Source organism: Rhinopithecus roxellana, chromosome 4 (genome assembly GCF_007565055.1).
Source record: "Rhinopithecus roxellana isolate Shanxi Qingling chromosome 4, ASM756505v1, whole genome shotgun sequence".
Classification (NCBI taxonomy): domain Eukaryota; kingdom Metazoa; phylum Chordata; class Mammalia; order Primates; family Cercopithecidae; genus Rhinopithecus; species Rhinopithecus roxellana.
The window spans coordinates 48823235-48836212 of NC_044552.1; the positions used below are offsets into that span (position 1 = coordinate 48823235).

General features: G+C 38.3%; 1 protein-coding gene across 1 annotated transcript in view; it reads right to left on the reverse strand.

Annotated features, from left to right (window-relative positions):
- GFRAL (GDNF family receptor alpha like) overlaps positions 1-4620 on the reverse strand; it is an 84562-nt gene extending 79942 nt beyond the window's left edge. The window contains exons 1-2 of the mRNA XM_010375134.2: positions 4579-4620; positions 4007-4261 (exon numbers count right to left, since the gene is read on the reverse strand). The gene's annotated coding sequence lies outside the window, so the exon portion shown is untranslated. The remainder of the gene's footprint in view (positions 1-4006; positions 4262-4578) is intronic.
- Between the last annotated feature and the right edge of the window lie 8358 nt (positions 4621-12978).

Consider the following 12978-nt stretch of genomic DNA (forward strand, 5'->3'; position numbering starts at 1 on the left):
TGGATTCGAACAATTAATATTGTTAAAATGGTCATACTACCCAAAGCAGATTCAACGCAATCCCTATGCAAATTCCAATGCATTTTTCACAGAAATAAAAAATTGTAAAATATGTATGAAACCACAAATAGCCACAAATAAAAATCTTGAGAAAAAATAATGCTGCAGATATCACAGTATCAGACATTAAAACACATTACAAAGCCAGCAGCATGGTACTGGCATAAAACCAGACATATCAATCAATGGAATATGATAGAAAGCCCAGAAATAAACTCACACACCTATAGTCAATTAATTTTCATAAAGATAACAAGATCAAACCATGGGAAAATGACAGACTTTTCAATAAATGTTGTTGGGAAAACTGGATATGCACACACAGAAGAATCAAAATGAACACTTATTTCAGCCCTTGTACAAGAATCAACTCAAAATGGATTAAAGACTTAATATAACATAAGACTTGAACCTATAAAACTACTAGAAGAAAACATATGGGGAAACCATCATGACCTGGGTATGAGCAGAGATTTCTTGACCCCAAAAGCACAGACAATGGCAGCAAAAATAGACAAATGGTATTGCATCAAACTAAAAAGCTTCTGCAGGAAGGAAAGGAAACAGTTAACAGGCTAAAGAAGCAACCCACAGATTGGGAGAAAATATTTGCAAATTACGCATTAGATAAAAGGCCAATATCTAAAACATTCATGAAACTCAAACTCCTCAATAAGAAGAAAACAAATGATCCTATTAAAAATGGGCAGAGGACTTAAATAGACATTTCTCAAAAGAAAACATAAAAGTGGTTAAAAGATACATGAAAAAATGCTCAACATCTCTAATCATCAAAGAAATGCTAATTAAATCACAATGAAATATTATCTTACACCTGATAGACTGGCTATTATCAAAAAGATAAAAACTAACAAGTGTTGATGAGGATGTGGAGAAGAGGGAACCCTTGCACATTGGTGATGGTATTGTAAATTAGTACAGTTATTTTGGAAAACAGTATGAATGTTACTAAAAAACTAAAATTACTACACAGTCCAGCAATTCCACTTTTGAGTATATAGTCAAAGGAATTAATATCAGTATGTCAACAAGATGTCTGAACTCCCACATTCACTGCAGCATTATTAACAATAGCCAATATTTGAAAACAACTTAAGTGCCCACCAACAGATGAAAGGATTTTGGCAATGTGGTATATATAAACAATGGAATACCATTCAGCCTTTGAAAGGCAGGAAATTTTGTCATTTATGACAACATGGATGAACCTAGAGGACATTATGCTAAATGAAATAAGTCAGACACAAAACAACAAATACTGCGTGATCTCACTTAACATGTGTAATTTAAAAAGGCAAACTGATAGAAATACAGAGTACACTGATGGCTACCAAAGGCTATTACACTACATTATAACTAAATGTAGTTAAAAAATAATATACTTTATATTTCAAAATAGCTACAAGAATGGATTTTAAATGCTCTCACTAAGAAGAAAAGACAAGCATTTGAGATGACAGATATGTTAACTAGCCTGATTTGATCATTCCACAAGGTATGTTTGCATCAAAATGTAACATTGTATCCCGTGAATAAATACAATCATTATTTGTCTATTAAAGATAAAATATTACTGAAGAAAAACAAAAGATAGGCTAATTCCCCTTGAGGAGGGGTACTGAATACCACAGTGTATAGTAGTGATTCATCTAGCTGTTTCCCAAAGGTATCAACTGCCAGAATTTGGGCAATGGTAGTATCAGCATATGGATAAGAAGAATACCTAGATCTATTGTGGAATCTTAAAAAAAAATTCAAAAATGTTTTACTTCCATTTATTTATTAGATTTTTAAAGCATAATTTTTATATTTGTATACACATTTGGACATTAAAATGTAAATAGCCTCTTTATTATTTTCTTGCAAAATCAAGAAAATAAAAAAAGATCACCATGATATGACTACATATGTGTAAGCAATATTAATATTTGGCTACATTTCTTAGATTTTTGCCATATATACATATGCACCGTATATATCATTTTTGAATGCAGAGATAGTACAGGATTATTCCTTCATTAATTATAGATGAAAATAATGTGAACAAAGGCCTGGTGAAAGTTAACATCAATTCTGAGTTTCCAGATGACTATTTCCCACAAACTTCCACATTTACTTACTGGATTTAAAGTGTTAATATATGTATTTTTGAAAACAGACCCTCCAAATTCTAAGGGTTAAAGCAGAAATTTCAAGTGGCTCAAATTCTGTAAAAAGAATATAAACATTATATCCATATAACAGTACATTTTTTGTGTCGAAATTACTCAGTTGTAAATGTGGTACATATACACCACGGAATACTATGCAGCCATAAAAAGAAACAAGAGCATGTCCTTTGCAGGGACATGGATGGATCTAGAAGCCGTTATCCTCAGCAAACTAACACAGGAACAGAAAACCAAACAATGCATGTTCTCACTTACATGAGGAAGCCGAATGATGAGAACACATGGTCACATGAGGGGTAACAATATAAACATACACTAGGGCGTGTCGGTGGGGCAAGGGGAAGGAGAGCATCAGGAGGAATAACTCATGAATGCTCAGCTTAATACCTTAGTGATGGGTTGATCTGCGCAGCAAACCACCATGCCACACGTTTACCCATGTAACAAACCTGCATATCCTGCACATGTACCCCAGAACTTAAAAGTTGATGAAGAAAACAAGAATTATTCAGTTGTCTTTTGTGATTATACAAGTAACCTACAAAAAGTTAAAAAACAAAAAGAAAATTATAAATAATAAATTGAAAATATGCAATTAGCCTTCTAAAGATAAATGATGTAATATTTGATATATAGCTTTCAAATTTGTCTAGACATAGTTGTAAACATATACTATATGTATCTTATACAGCTGTACTCTACATAGTGTTCTGTAATTTGGTTTGCTCTCTTACCAATGCCCACAAAGACCTCTCCATGTCCGTATGTAAATAAGAAAACTGTCATACTGACATCTGCCCAGTGTTCTATTATGATGCTTTAAACTTTATTTAACCCAATATTTATTCGTTTATTCAATAAATATTTATTGAACACCTATTACATACCAGGCCCAGTTTTTGCTTTAGAGATACGTATTAAGCCACCCTTGTATTGCTATAAAGAAATACCTGAGACTGAGTACTTTATAAGAAAAGAGATTTAATTGGCTCATGTTTCTGCCAGCTGCACAACAAGCATAGGACATGCGCTTCAGAGGGAGGGTCTCAGGGAGCTTTTACCCATGGCGGAAAATAAAGCAAGAGCAGGTACTTCAGATGGCAAAAGCAGGAGCAAGTGAGAGGAAGTTCACGGGAGGTGCTACACAGTTTTAAACAACCACATCTCGTGAGAAGTCAGAGCCAGAGCTCACTTCTCACCAAAGGGATGGCCCAAGCCATTCATTAGGGATCTACCCCATAATCCACATACCTCCCACCAGACCCCATCTCCAACACAGGGAATTACATTTCAACATGAAATTTAGGTAGGAACAAATATCCAAGATACATTAGATAGATAATAAAAGAGCTCCTCTTTTAGAGTTTATATTCTAGGTGATTAATGCAAGCATTAAAAAAGTAAATACTATCTACATCAGGTATCTATAACTCCAAGGAAAAGCATAAGGCAAGGCAAAGATAGGATGTAATGGAGTTGTACAGTTAAGAATGACTATTTTACATAGGTCGAGTAAGTAAAGCAACTGCAGAAACAAGACACTCAGAATAAGTAATGAGAGATTACAGCTAGAGAGAAGAACGATTGCAAAAGCCTTGAGATTAAGTATGTGCTTGATGTATTCACCGACCAGCTATTGGGCCACTGTGGCTGGGCAGAACGGGCAAAGGGCAGAATGGATAGGGGCCAGAGAGGCTGTGGGGACGGATGCTACGGGAATTTACAGAGATATAGTAAGGACTTCAGTTTTTTACCTGAATAAAATAAGGACCCCTTGTGTGCCTGCAATTGGTGGGTTCTTGGTCTCCCTGACTTCAAGAAAAAAGCCGCATACGCTCCCAATGAAAGTTACAGTTCTTAAAGATGGTGTGTCCGGAGTTTCTTCCTTCAGACGTTCAGATGTGTCTGGAGCTCCTTCTTTCTGGTGGGTTCGTGGTCTTGCTGACAGGACTGAAGGTGCAGACCTTCCGTGAGTGTTACAGCTCATAAAAGCAGCATGGACCTACAGACTGAGCAACAAGATTTATTGTAAATAGTGAAACACCAACCGTTCCACAGCCTACAAGGAAACCCAACCACGTTGCCGCTGACTGGCTTGGACAGCCTGCTTTTATTCCCTTATCTGGCCCCACCCACATCCTGCTGATTGGCCCATTTTACAGTGAGCTGATTGGTCCATTTCACAGAGAGCTGATTGGTCCGTTTTGACAGGGTGCTGATTGACGCATTTAGAATCCTTTAGGTAGATGCAGTGCTAGATCTAAAAGTTCTCCAAGTCCCCACTAGGTTAGCTAGATACAGAGTACCCATTGGTGTATTTACAAACCTTGAGCTAGACATAGGGTGCTGATTGGTGCACATACAATCCTCCAGCTAGATATAAAAGTTCTCCAAGTCCCCATCCGGCTCAGGAGCCCAGCTGGCTTCACCTAGTGGATCCTGCACCGGGCTGCGGCAGAGCTGCCCGCCAGTCCCCAGCCGTCGCCTGCACTTCTCAACCCTTGGGCTGGCGGTCGATGGGACCGGGCGCCAGGGAGCAGGGGGCGGCGCCCGTCAGGGAGGCTCTAGCCACGCCAGAGCCCAACGTGGAGTGGGGGCGCTCAGACATGGCGGGCTGCAGGTCCCGAGCCTGCCCTGCGGTAAGGCGGCTGAGGCTCCGCGAAAAGTCGAGCACAGCGCTGGCGGGCCAGCACTGCTGGGGTACCTGGTGCGCCTTCTACAGCTGCTGGCCAAGTGCTAAGCCCCTCACTGCCTTGGGCGGGGCCACTGGCCAGCCGCCCTGTGTGCTGGGGCCCGCCGAGCCCGCGCCCGCATCCGCCGGAACTCGCACTGGCGCTCCGGAACTCTCACTGGCCCGCAAGCGCTCCTCGCAGCCCTGGTTCCCGCCAGCGCCTCTCCCTCCACACCTCCCCGCAAGCAGAGGGAGGGGGCTCCAGCTTCAACCAGCCCAGAGAGGGGCTCTCAGGGTGCCGTGGCGGGCTGAAGGGCTCCTCAGGCACAGCCAGAGTGGACGCCGAGGGCGATGAAGTGCTGTGAGGGCTGCTAGCACATTGTCACCTCTCACTTGGAGAGTATTGAGTAGTGACAGTTTTGTTGACATTTTTAAGGGGTTTTAATTGCTTTCTTGTTGAGAATAAACCATAGAGAATTAAGGTGAAAGTAGGAAACCTAGTTGGGAGGCTAGCAGGGTGCATTGAAATATAAGATCAAGAAGATATTGAAAAAGCAAACAGAAATGACTGAAGTGAAAGGGGAAATCCATGAGAACAGAACATCCTAGAAGCCAAGTAAGGAAAGTGTTACAAGGAGAAGGGAGTAATTAACTACAAATAACTAAAGTAAAATGAGGACAAAATACTGATATAACAATGTGGAGGTCCCACGTGACCATAATAAAACAAATATTTGTGGGATTTGGTGAGGAAGACCTAGATGAAGTGGATTCAGGATCAAATTGAAGCTGAGGAATTTCTGATCACATGTAGTTTCTCTTTCAAGGGAATTTGCTGTGAAGAGAAGCAGAGAATTGAGACAGTATCTGGAGAGAGATGTGAGGTCAACAGAGAAATGCTGGAAATACTAGGTTATACTTGTTCCATACCTAAAGCACTTTTCTGACTAAAAATCAAGTTAAAGTCACATGTATAATATAACTTTTGCTGTTTGCTATCATCTGTCTTTCTCTATATTAGAAGTCCCTGCCACAGACCAGCTTTCTCCTTCCCTGTAGTTTTTCTCTCTCATCCATATTCTAAATCTGATGCTTTTACAGGAATTAATACAATATTATTTCATTTTATTTTTTTTTCTTTTAAGAAATTTAAAATTTTGAGAGGGAGTCTCTCTGTGTTGCCCAGGCTGGTCTCAAACTCCAAGGCTTCCTTTGGGAGGTCCTCCTGCCTAGATTTCTTAAAGTACTGGGTTTGTAGACATGGCTCCCAGACTGCTACATTATTATTATTATTATTATTATTATTATTATTATTTTTGAGATGGAGTCTCGCTATGTCGCCCAGGCTGGAGTGCAGTGGCCGGATCTCAGCTCACTGCAAGCTCCGCCTCCCGGGTTTACGCCATTCTCCTGCCTCAGCCTCCCGAGTAGCTGGGACTACATTAGCTGGGACTAGGCGCCCGCCACCTCGCCTGGCTAGTTTTTTTTTTTTTTTTTTTTTTTTTTTTTTTTTTTTTTTTTTAGTAGAGACGGGGTTTCACCTTGTTAGCCAGGATGGTCTTGATCTCCTGACCTCGTGATCCGCCCGTCTCGGCCTCCCAAAGTGCTGGGATTGCAGGCTTGAGCCACCGCGCCCGGCCGACTGCTATATTATTTTTAAGCAGATCACCTTACCTTCATTTTAATCTCTTTCCTTAAAGGACTTTGTCTATTTAATGGAATAATCTTAAAAACTTTTCCAATGACTTTTTTTTCTTTTTCTTCTTCTATAGATTTCTAAATAAATTTAACTTTTTGGTTGATGTAAAGTCGATCTCCAATGCATAATTTACAAATAGTTGACTTACTACAAATAGAATTTAGCATTACTGATATTTGTACCTGATTTCCAATTTAATCTGACCTTACATTCATTAAGATACTCAGAAAAATAAATTCCTTTTGAGGGTCATCCTATTGCCTATTTTGCACAGTACTACTTTCCTCTCCTTGTATTCCTCCCCGTTTTATTCTATTTGCATTTCTCTCCATATTTCCCATTCATCAGATTTTTTTTTCTGTTGCTGTGTGTAAATTGCCCCCCTCCCCCAAACTTATGTACCTTAAAACAATAATAATGATTTACTATCATTCATACTGTCTGTGGATTTGGAATTTGAGAATGGCGTGGCCGGATGGTTCTGGCTCAGGGAGTCTTTTGAGGTTTCAATCAGACAATCATTTCAGAGGGATGATCTTGAAAGCCTTTTCTCCACTTGTTTGGTGCCTGAATTGGGAGGCCTTGAACCTCTGAGACCCCTTGAACATAATCTCAATGTCTATGTAATTTCTCCACTTGATCTACCCAGTAGATAAATTTTAGGATAGCTGAGCTTCTTGCAAATAAGCTCAGGGTTTCCATAGCACATGTTCCAAGAAAGAGTTAAATGAAAGCCATTATTTACTTGTGTGTATTAGCCTTTGAAATCATCCAGTATCACTCCTACTGCAATCTGTTGATCGAGGCAATTACAAAGTTTCGTTTGCTTTCAAGGGAGGGGACATCGGCCCCACCTCCAGATGGAGGAGTGTCAATATAGCATGGTAAAAACAGCTTGTGGAATTAGATATATATTGGTGTAGCCATCTTTGAAAGATACAATCTGCCGCACCTCTCAAGCACCAATCTCCTTCTTCCTTGACTCATGTTTCTCACTCTAATTATGCTCTTACACTTCAACATAATCTCCAGTCTTGTATGATTTTCTTATTCTCTAATCATCTCCTGACTTCACTTCCTTGCCTTCTAGTCTGACCCTCTGGCTAGGAATTTCTTCCCACTCTTCAGTACCCTCAGATGCGTGTCCCTTGTGATCCTTAAGTACTCGAAATATAGTCTGCCCTCAGTAAATGTGGGCTCTGTATCCACGGATTCAGCCAACTGTGGATCAAAAACAATTTTTTTTAAAAAAAGGCATCTGTTACTGAACATGTACATGTATTTTTTATTGTCATTATTCCCTAAATAATACAACTATTTCCACAGGCGTTGGGTATTATAAGTACTTTAGAGATGACTTTAATTATAAAGAGGGAGTTATATGCAAATATTATGCCATTTTATATAAGGGACCTGAGCATTTGTGAATTTAGGTATCCATAGGGAGTCCTGGAACTAATTCCTCACGGATGCCAAGGGACAACTGTATGTCAATTTCCAAGTTTAATTATTTCTCCTTCTGCAGGACTGAATCATACTGAAAAAAAATTGCATTACTGAGTTTTTTGGCTTTATTATTAGCATTATTTTAAATTCTGTTCTTAATCAGTGTATTGACACTGCCCAACAGTACTTCCTCAACTAGTTACAAATATTCTCTGTTCCTAGGATGGCTATTACAAACACTTTGCCACGTTTATGAAATCATCTTTTCACAATTCTCTGTTATTAGCAGAAAATTCAACTGCTGCTAACAGAAATTTCTCTTATTATCTGACCTAATCCCTCCAACATTTAATTTTTAAAATTATATGTTTTAGTTCATTTATTTTTATAATTTTAAAAAACATTAAGAACATATAATACTCCACATTTTTGTCTTTTATTGATATAGCTGCCTTCCATCCATTGTGTTTAAAGTCTTCTCTTTTTTTGTTATTTTTAAGTTAGTAATGTCACTTCAGTTTTGATTTTATTCTAAATCTATTATTATTTAAGATCACAGTCTTAACTTTTTAGGTTGACATTGATTTATACTGACATTATTTATACATACTATATGTCAACAATGGATCTAAGTGTTTAATACATATGGGTCATTTATTCCTAAAAAACAAAAAAACAAAAAAAAACAAAAAAAAAACGCTGATGATGTAGAAACTATTATTTTCCTAATATTACTGAAAATTAAGCTGAGGTAGAGAGAAGATAACTAACTTTCCCACATCACAAAACTAGGATAACTAGAGTTTATGTTCACAACCACAATATGATACTTCTTCAGTTTTTACACAATGTTATTAAATTATTATTAAGTTGGCTTATAATATCTCTACTTTCCTGGCTTTACCAAGGTTTTCTGAGTGGCCAAATTATTAATTATTATAAATGTATAACAATTTAAGAAGAAATTGTATATTCTTATTTTATAGGCTACGAAATATAGTATATATGTGATAGATACACGTACATTCTTATTTTAGTTTGATATATTACTTTCTGCAATAACTATATTCTTGTTACCTGATAATTTGCATTTTATCAAGGTATTTTAGTTTTATATTGTTTGTGTTCTGTTAATATGATTTCAAGTTTATAAAAGTTTGTCGCCATGGATCGTACATTTATTCTTATTTAATGTCCTTCTTTGTCATGTTTTCACCTTAAATTTTACTTTATCTAATGACAATAATATCTGACTTTATTTTTGCTTTCACTTCCCTGGGACATCTTTGTGCTTAATTTTAGTTTTTTTTTTTTTTTCCTAATCACCTTAAATACACTTTTTATAAACAATGTATGGTTGGAATTTATTTTATTAGGTTTATTCAATCCATGTATTTTTACTCTAATAAAATATAGTTGCTTTTATGCTTTCGTAGTAATTTTATGATGACATTTTTCTTACTCTTGAATGCCTTGTTCAAATTCTCTTCTTCTCCCCATTCTCAACCAATTTTCAGATTTTTATCTCAAATATTTTAAAGTTTTTAGTCCCCGGCTGCTAAGAAGTTTTTCCTCAACTATCACTCCTTGTTTTCAAGTATCTTAACATTTATTTTCCAGAAATGTAATCATTATTGCAGAAGGTACTGTTAGTTTCCTATCAGATATCTATGTTATTATTTTCCCCCTAATTTTATCTGAAGGTCAATGAGCGCAAATAAAACACTTTATATCCTGGTCTCCTTGACAGCCATCATTTCTATGATTGGTTGGGGAGGAAAGCTTCTTAAAAAGGGAAAATGCAGATTTCATGTGCCTTTCTGTTCCTTCTTCCTTTTCTCTTTCTTACTATAATTTGGGCATTAAAAAAAATGCAGCTTTGGTAGTCACCTTGCACATAAGGCAGTCTTGAGGAGGAAAGCCTCCCTCTAAGCATATGGGGCAGGAACACACATGTCTGGCACCTTGAGAATGGGAAACCCACAAACCTGTCTTCCCCCCAACCCCCCAGATTGCATTTAAATGAAAGACAAGTAAATTTAGCTTTTTAAAGCCAGTCATTTGAACTTTCTGTTTTCTGTAGCTGAAGTTAATCCTATCTAATAAAAAATCAGTTTTTCACTTGAATCTGTTAATGTATATGCATATATGAATATTTATGTCATGAGATGCAGCTTAGCTTAGTTCTTGTCAAGTTCATTTTTCCTGTTTTGAGATCTCAGTTCAATTGTATTTTAGTTTAGGTCCTTCAAAAAAAAATTTCCTGGGAAACAGTCTCTGACTTATTAAATGTCCCAAAATGTCACCCTTTGGTTTAACACATTCTGGATTCAGAATCCACAGACCTCTGATTCTGCTGCTGCCAAAGCACAGACTTCAAGATGTGAGGGACTGCACGGTTGGAGTACTGTTGTGAGTTGTTAAAATCACAACTGACAGCAAGGTAGCCTTTGAAAACTAACAACCCAAGTGTAGTCTTTGCCAGTAAAGAGCTTCTAAGGCTTGGACTTAGGACAGGTTTTGATATGAGACACTCCGGGAAATGTATAACATGAGTGGAGAAAATGTGGCCTGCTTTCTTCTCATTACAGAAGATACACACACTCACAAACACACACTCAAAGAGAGAAAGGGGGAGAGAACAGAACCCTCAAAACCTACACTTGTACATCAAGGCCAGCATTGGCAGGAGAGCAGCTAGCAGAGCAGGCTGAGGTGGGCCAGGTGGTGGCAGATTCTTGGCTCTAAGACCAGCAGACTGGCAGTAGTGTTAGGGTTTTGAGGCAACATATGCCAGAAGGAAGTGGTGGGGGTCATTGTTTGGGGGAAAAGAGAAAGAAGGCCTTTCAAAGACTGAACTTCTATGTATGATCCTAATTCTGTAGTAAAAAAGCACATTAACGAGAGGAGGACAACTTCACAAACGTATCTAAAGCACCCAGTCCTCTTAGCTACTGGAAAAGCACCTCTGTATTAAAGCGGATGGTGGCTGGGATCCATTGTAAATAGAATTAAACATTAATGTGGCCTCTCTTATTCCCCAAATCTTCATCTAGATATAAAATCTAGTGTTTATTTTCCAGCCCTATTGCCACTGCCTTGGTTTAGTTCCAAATCATGTTTCCTGAGGATGAATATTGCTGTAAAAACCTATTTGAGATCTAAACTTTTGAGACCCAGCTTTCAAATTCACCAGCTGTAAGGCTATTGTTATGCTCCCCAGAACACAAATCTAACCTTGTCACTCCTCAGTATAGAATTTTTAAATTGTTCCTTATTGTATAACACAAGTTTCAAATTTCCTTGAATATTATTAAATACTTTTTACTATCCTTTTCCTCCTGTTCAATTCCATTTTCTGCCATGGGCTCCATTTTCCTTTTAAATTATGTGTAATTTCCTAAAGGGTTCATGCTGTTTCATACCCCATCCCATTGTGGATCTGTCCTTGTGCCCAGAGTGGCCTTCCCCATCTCTGCCTTTAAACTACAGCGAAGCCTCTCCCAAAGCCACTTAACTCCAAGCAGAGCCAGAAGATTTTGTCCTGTCTAATCTCCAGCACCTAAAAAAATGCATTTTTGACTTTGTTTACGTTCTTCTTTACAAAAGAGTTAGTTTAATACGGACAGAGATTTAATCCTTTTGATCTGTATATCCCTTCTTAGTACAGTGTTTAGGTAAGTAGTAAATACTATTTTTTTCTTCATTAACAAGGTCTCTACTTGTTCTTAGCACTTTTAACAATTGATTGAAATAGGCTGGGCACGGTGGCTCACGCCTGTAATCCCAGCAATTTGGGAGGCGGAGGCGGGTGGATCACGAGGTCAGGAGATTGAGACCATCCTGGCTAACACAGGTGAAGCCCCGTCTCTACTAACAATACAAAAAATTAGCCAGGTGTGGTAGCGGGCGCCTGTAGTCCTAGCTACTTGGGAGACTGAGGCAGGAGAATGGCATGAACCCAGGAGGCAGAGATTGCAGTGAGCCGAGATCGCACCTCTGCACTCCAGCCTGGGCGACTGAGTCAGACTCCTTAAAAAAAAAAAAAAAAAAAAAAAAAAAAAAATTGAGTGATGGGGATTCTTTATTTATTAACCTATTCAACAAAAGTTTATTGAGGGTCTACATCTTATGAGGCACTGTGCTAGGCCCAGGACATGGCTCACAAATTTCTCAAATATAACATGGTTCTTGTCTACAAAGGTAGGTCCTAAAAAACTCAGGTCCTAGGCCGGGCGCGGTGGCTCAAGCCTGTAATCCCAGCACTTTGGGAGGCCGAGACGGGCGGATCACGAGGTCCGGAGATCTAGACCATCCTGGCTAACCCGGTGAAACCCCGTCTCTACTAAAAAAAATACAAAAAACTAGCCTGACGAGGTGGCGAGCGCCTGTAGTCCCAGCTACTCAGGAGGCTGAGGCAGGAGAATGGCGTAAACCCGGGAGGCGGAGCTTGCAGTGAGCTGAGATCTGGCCACTGCACTCCAGGCTGGGTGACAGAGCGAGACTCCGCCTCAGGAAAAAAAAAAAAAAAAAAAAAAAAAAAAAAAAAAAAAAAAAAAAAAAACTCAGGTCCTAATAACTTAAGTCCTAATAGGGGGGAAAAATGCTCCAATTAAAAGGCTAAGATCTACAATTAATTGATAAGAAAACTAGTACTACAAGATTCTAAAATGATATCTAGCAGGTTATTGAATTAAAATTAAAATTTTGAGAAAGGACAATTTTATGTATATATAAAAAAATGTGCTTTTTCAGTCTTAAGAAAATTATAACTGAGACGTTCATCAAGACCTGAAATCCATCAATTGGAAAAGGATTTTAAATGTAGTTGACATTTCCAAGGACCAAACTAAGAAGGCAATTCCATCTATAATAGCTACAAAAAGATGAGATAAAGTAAAATGCCTAGG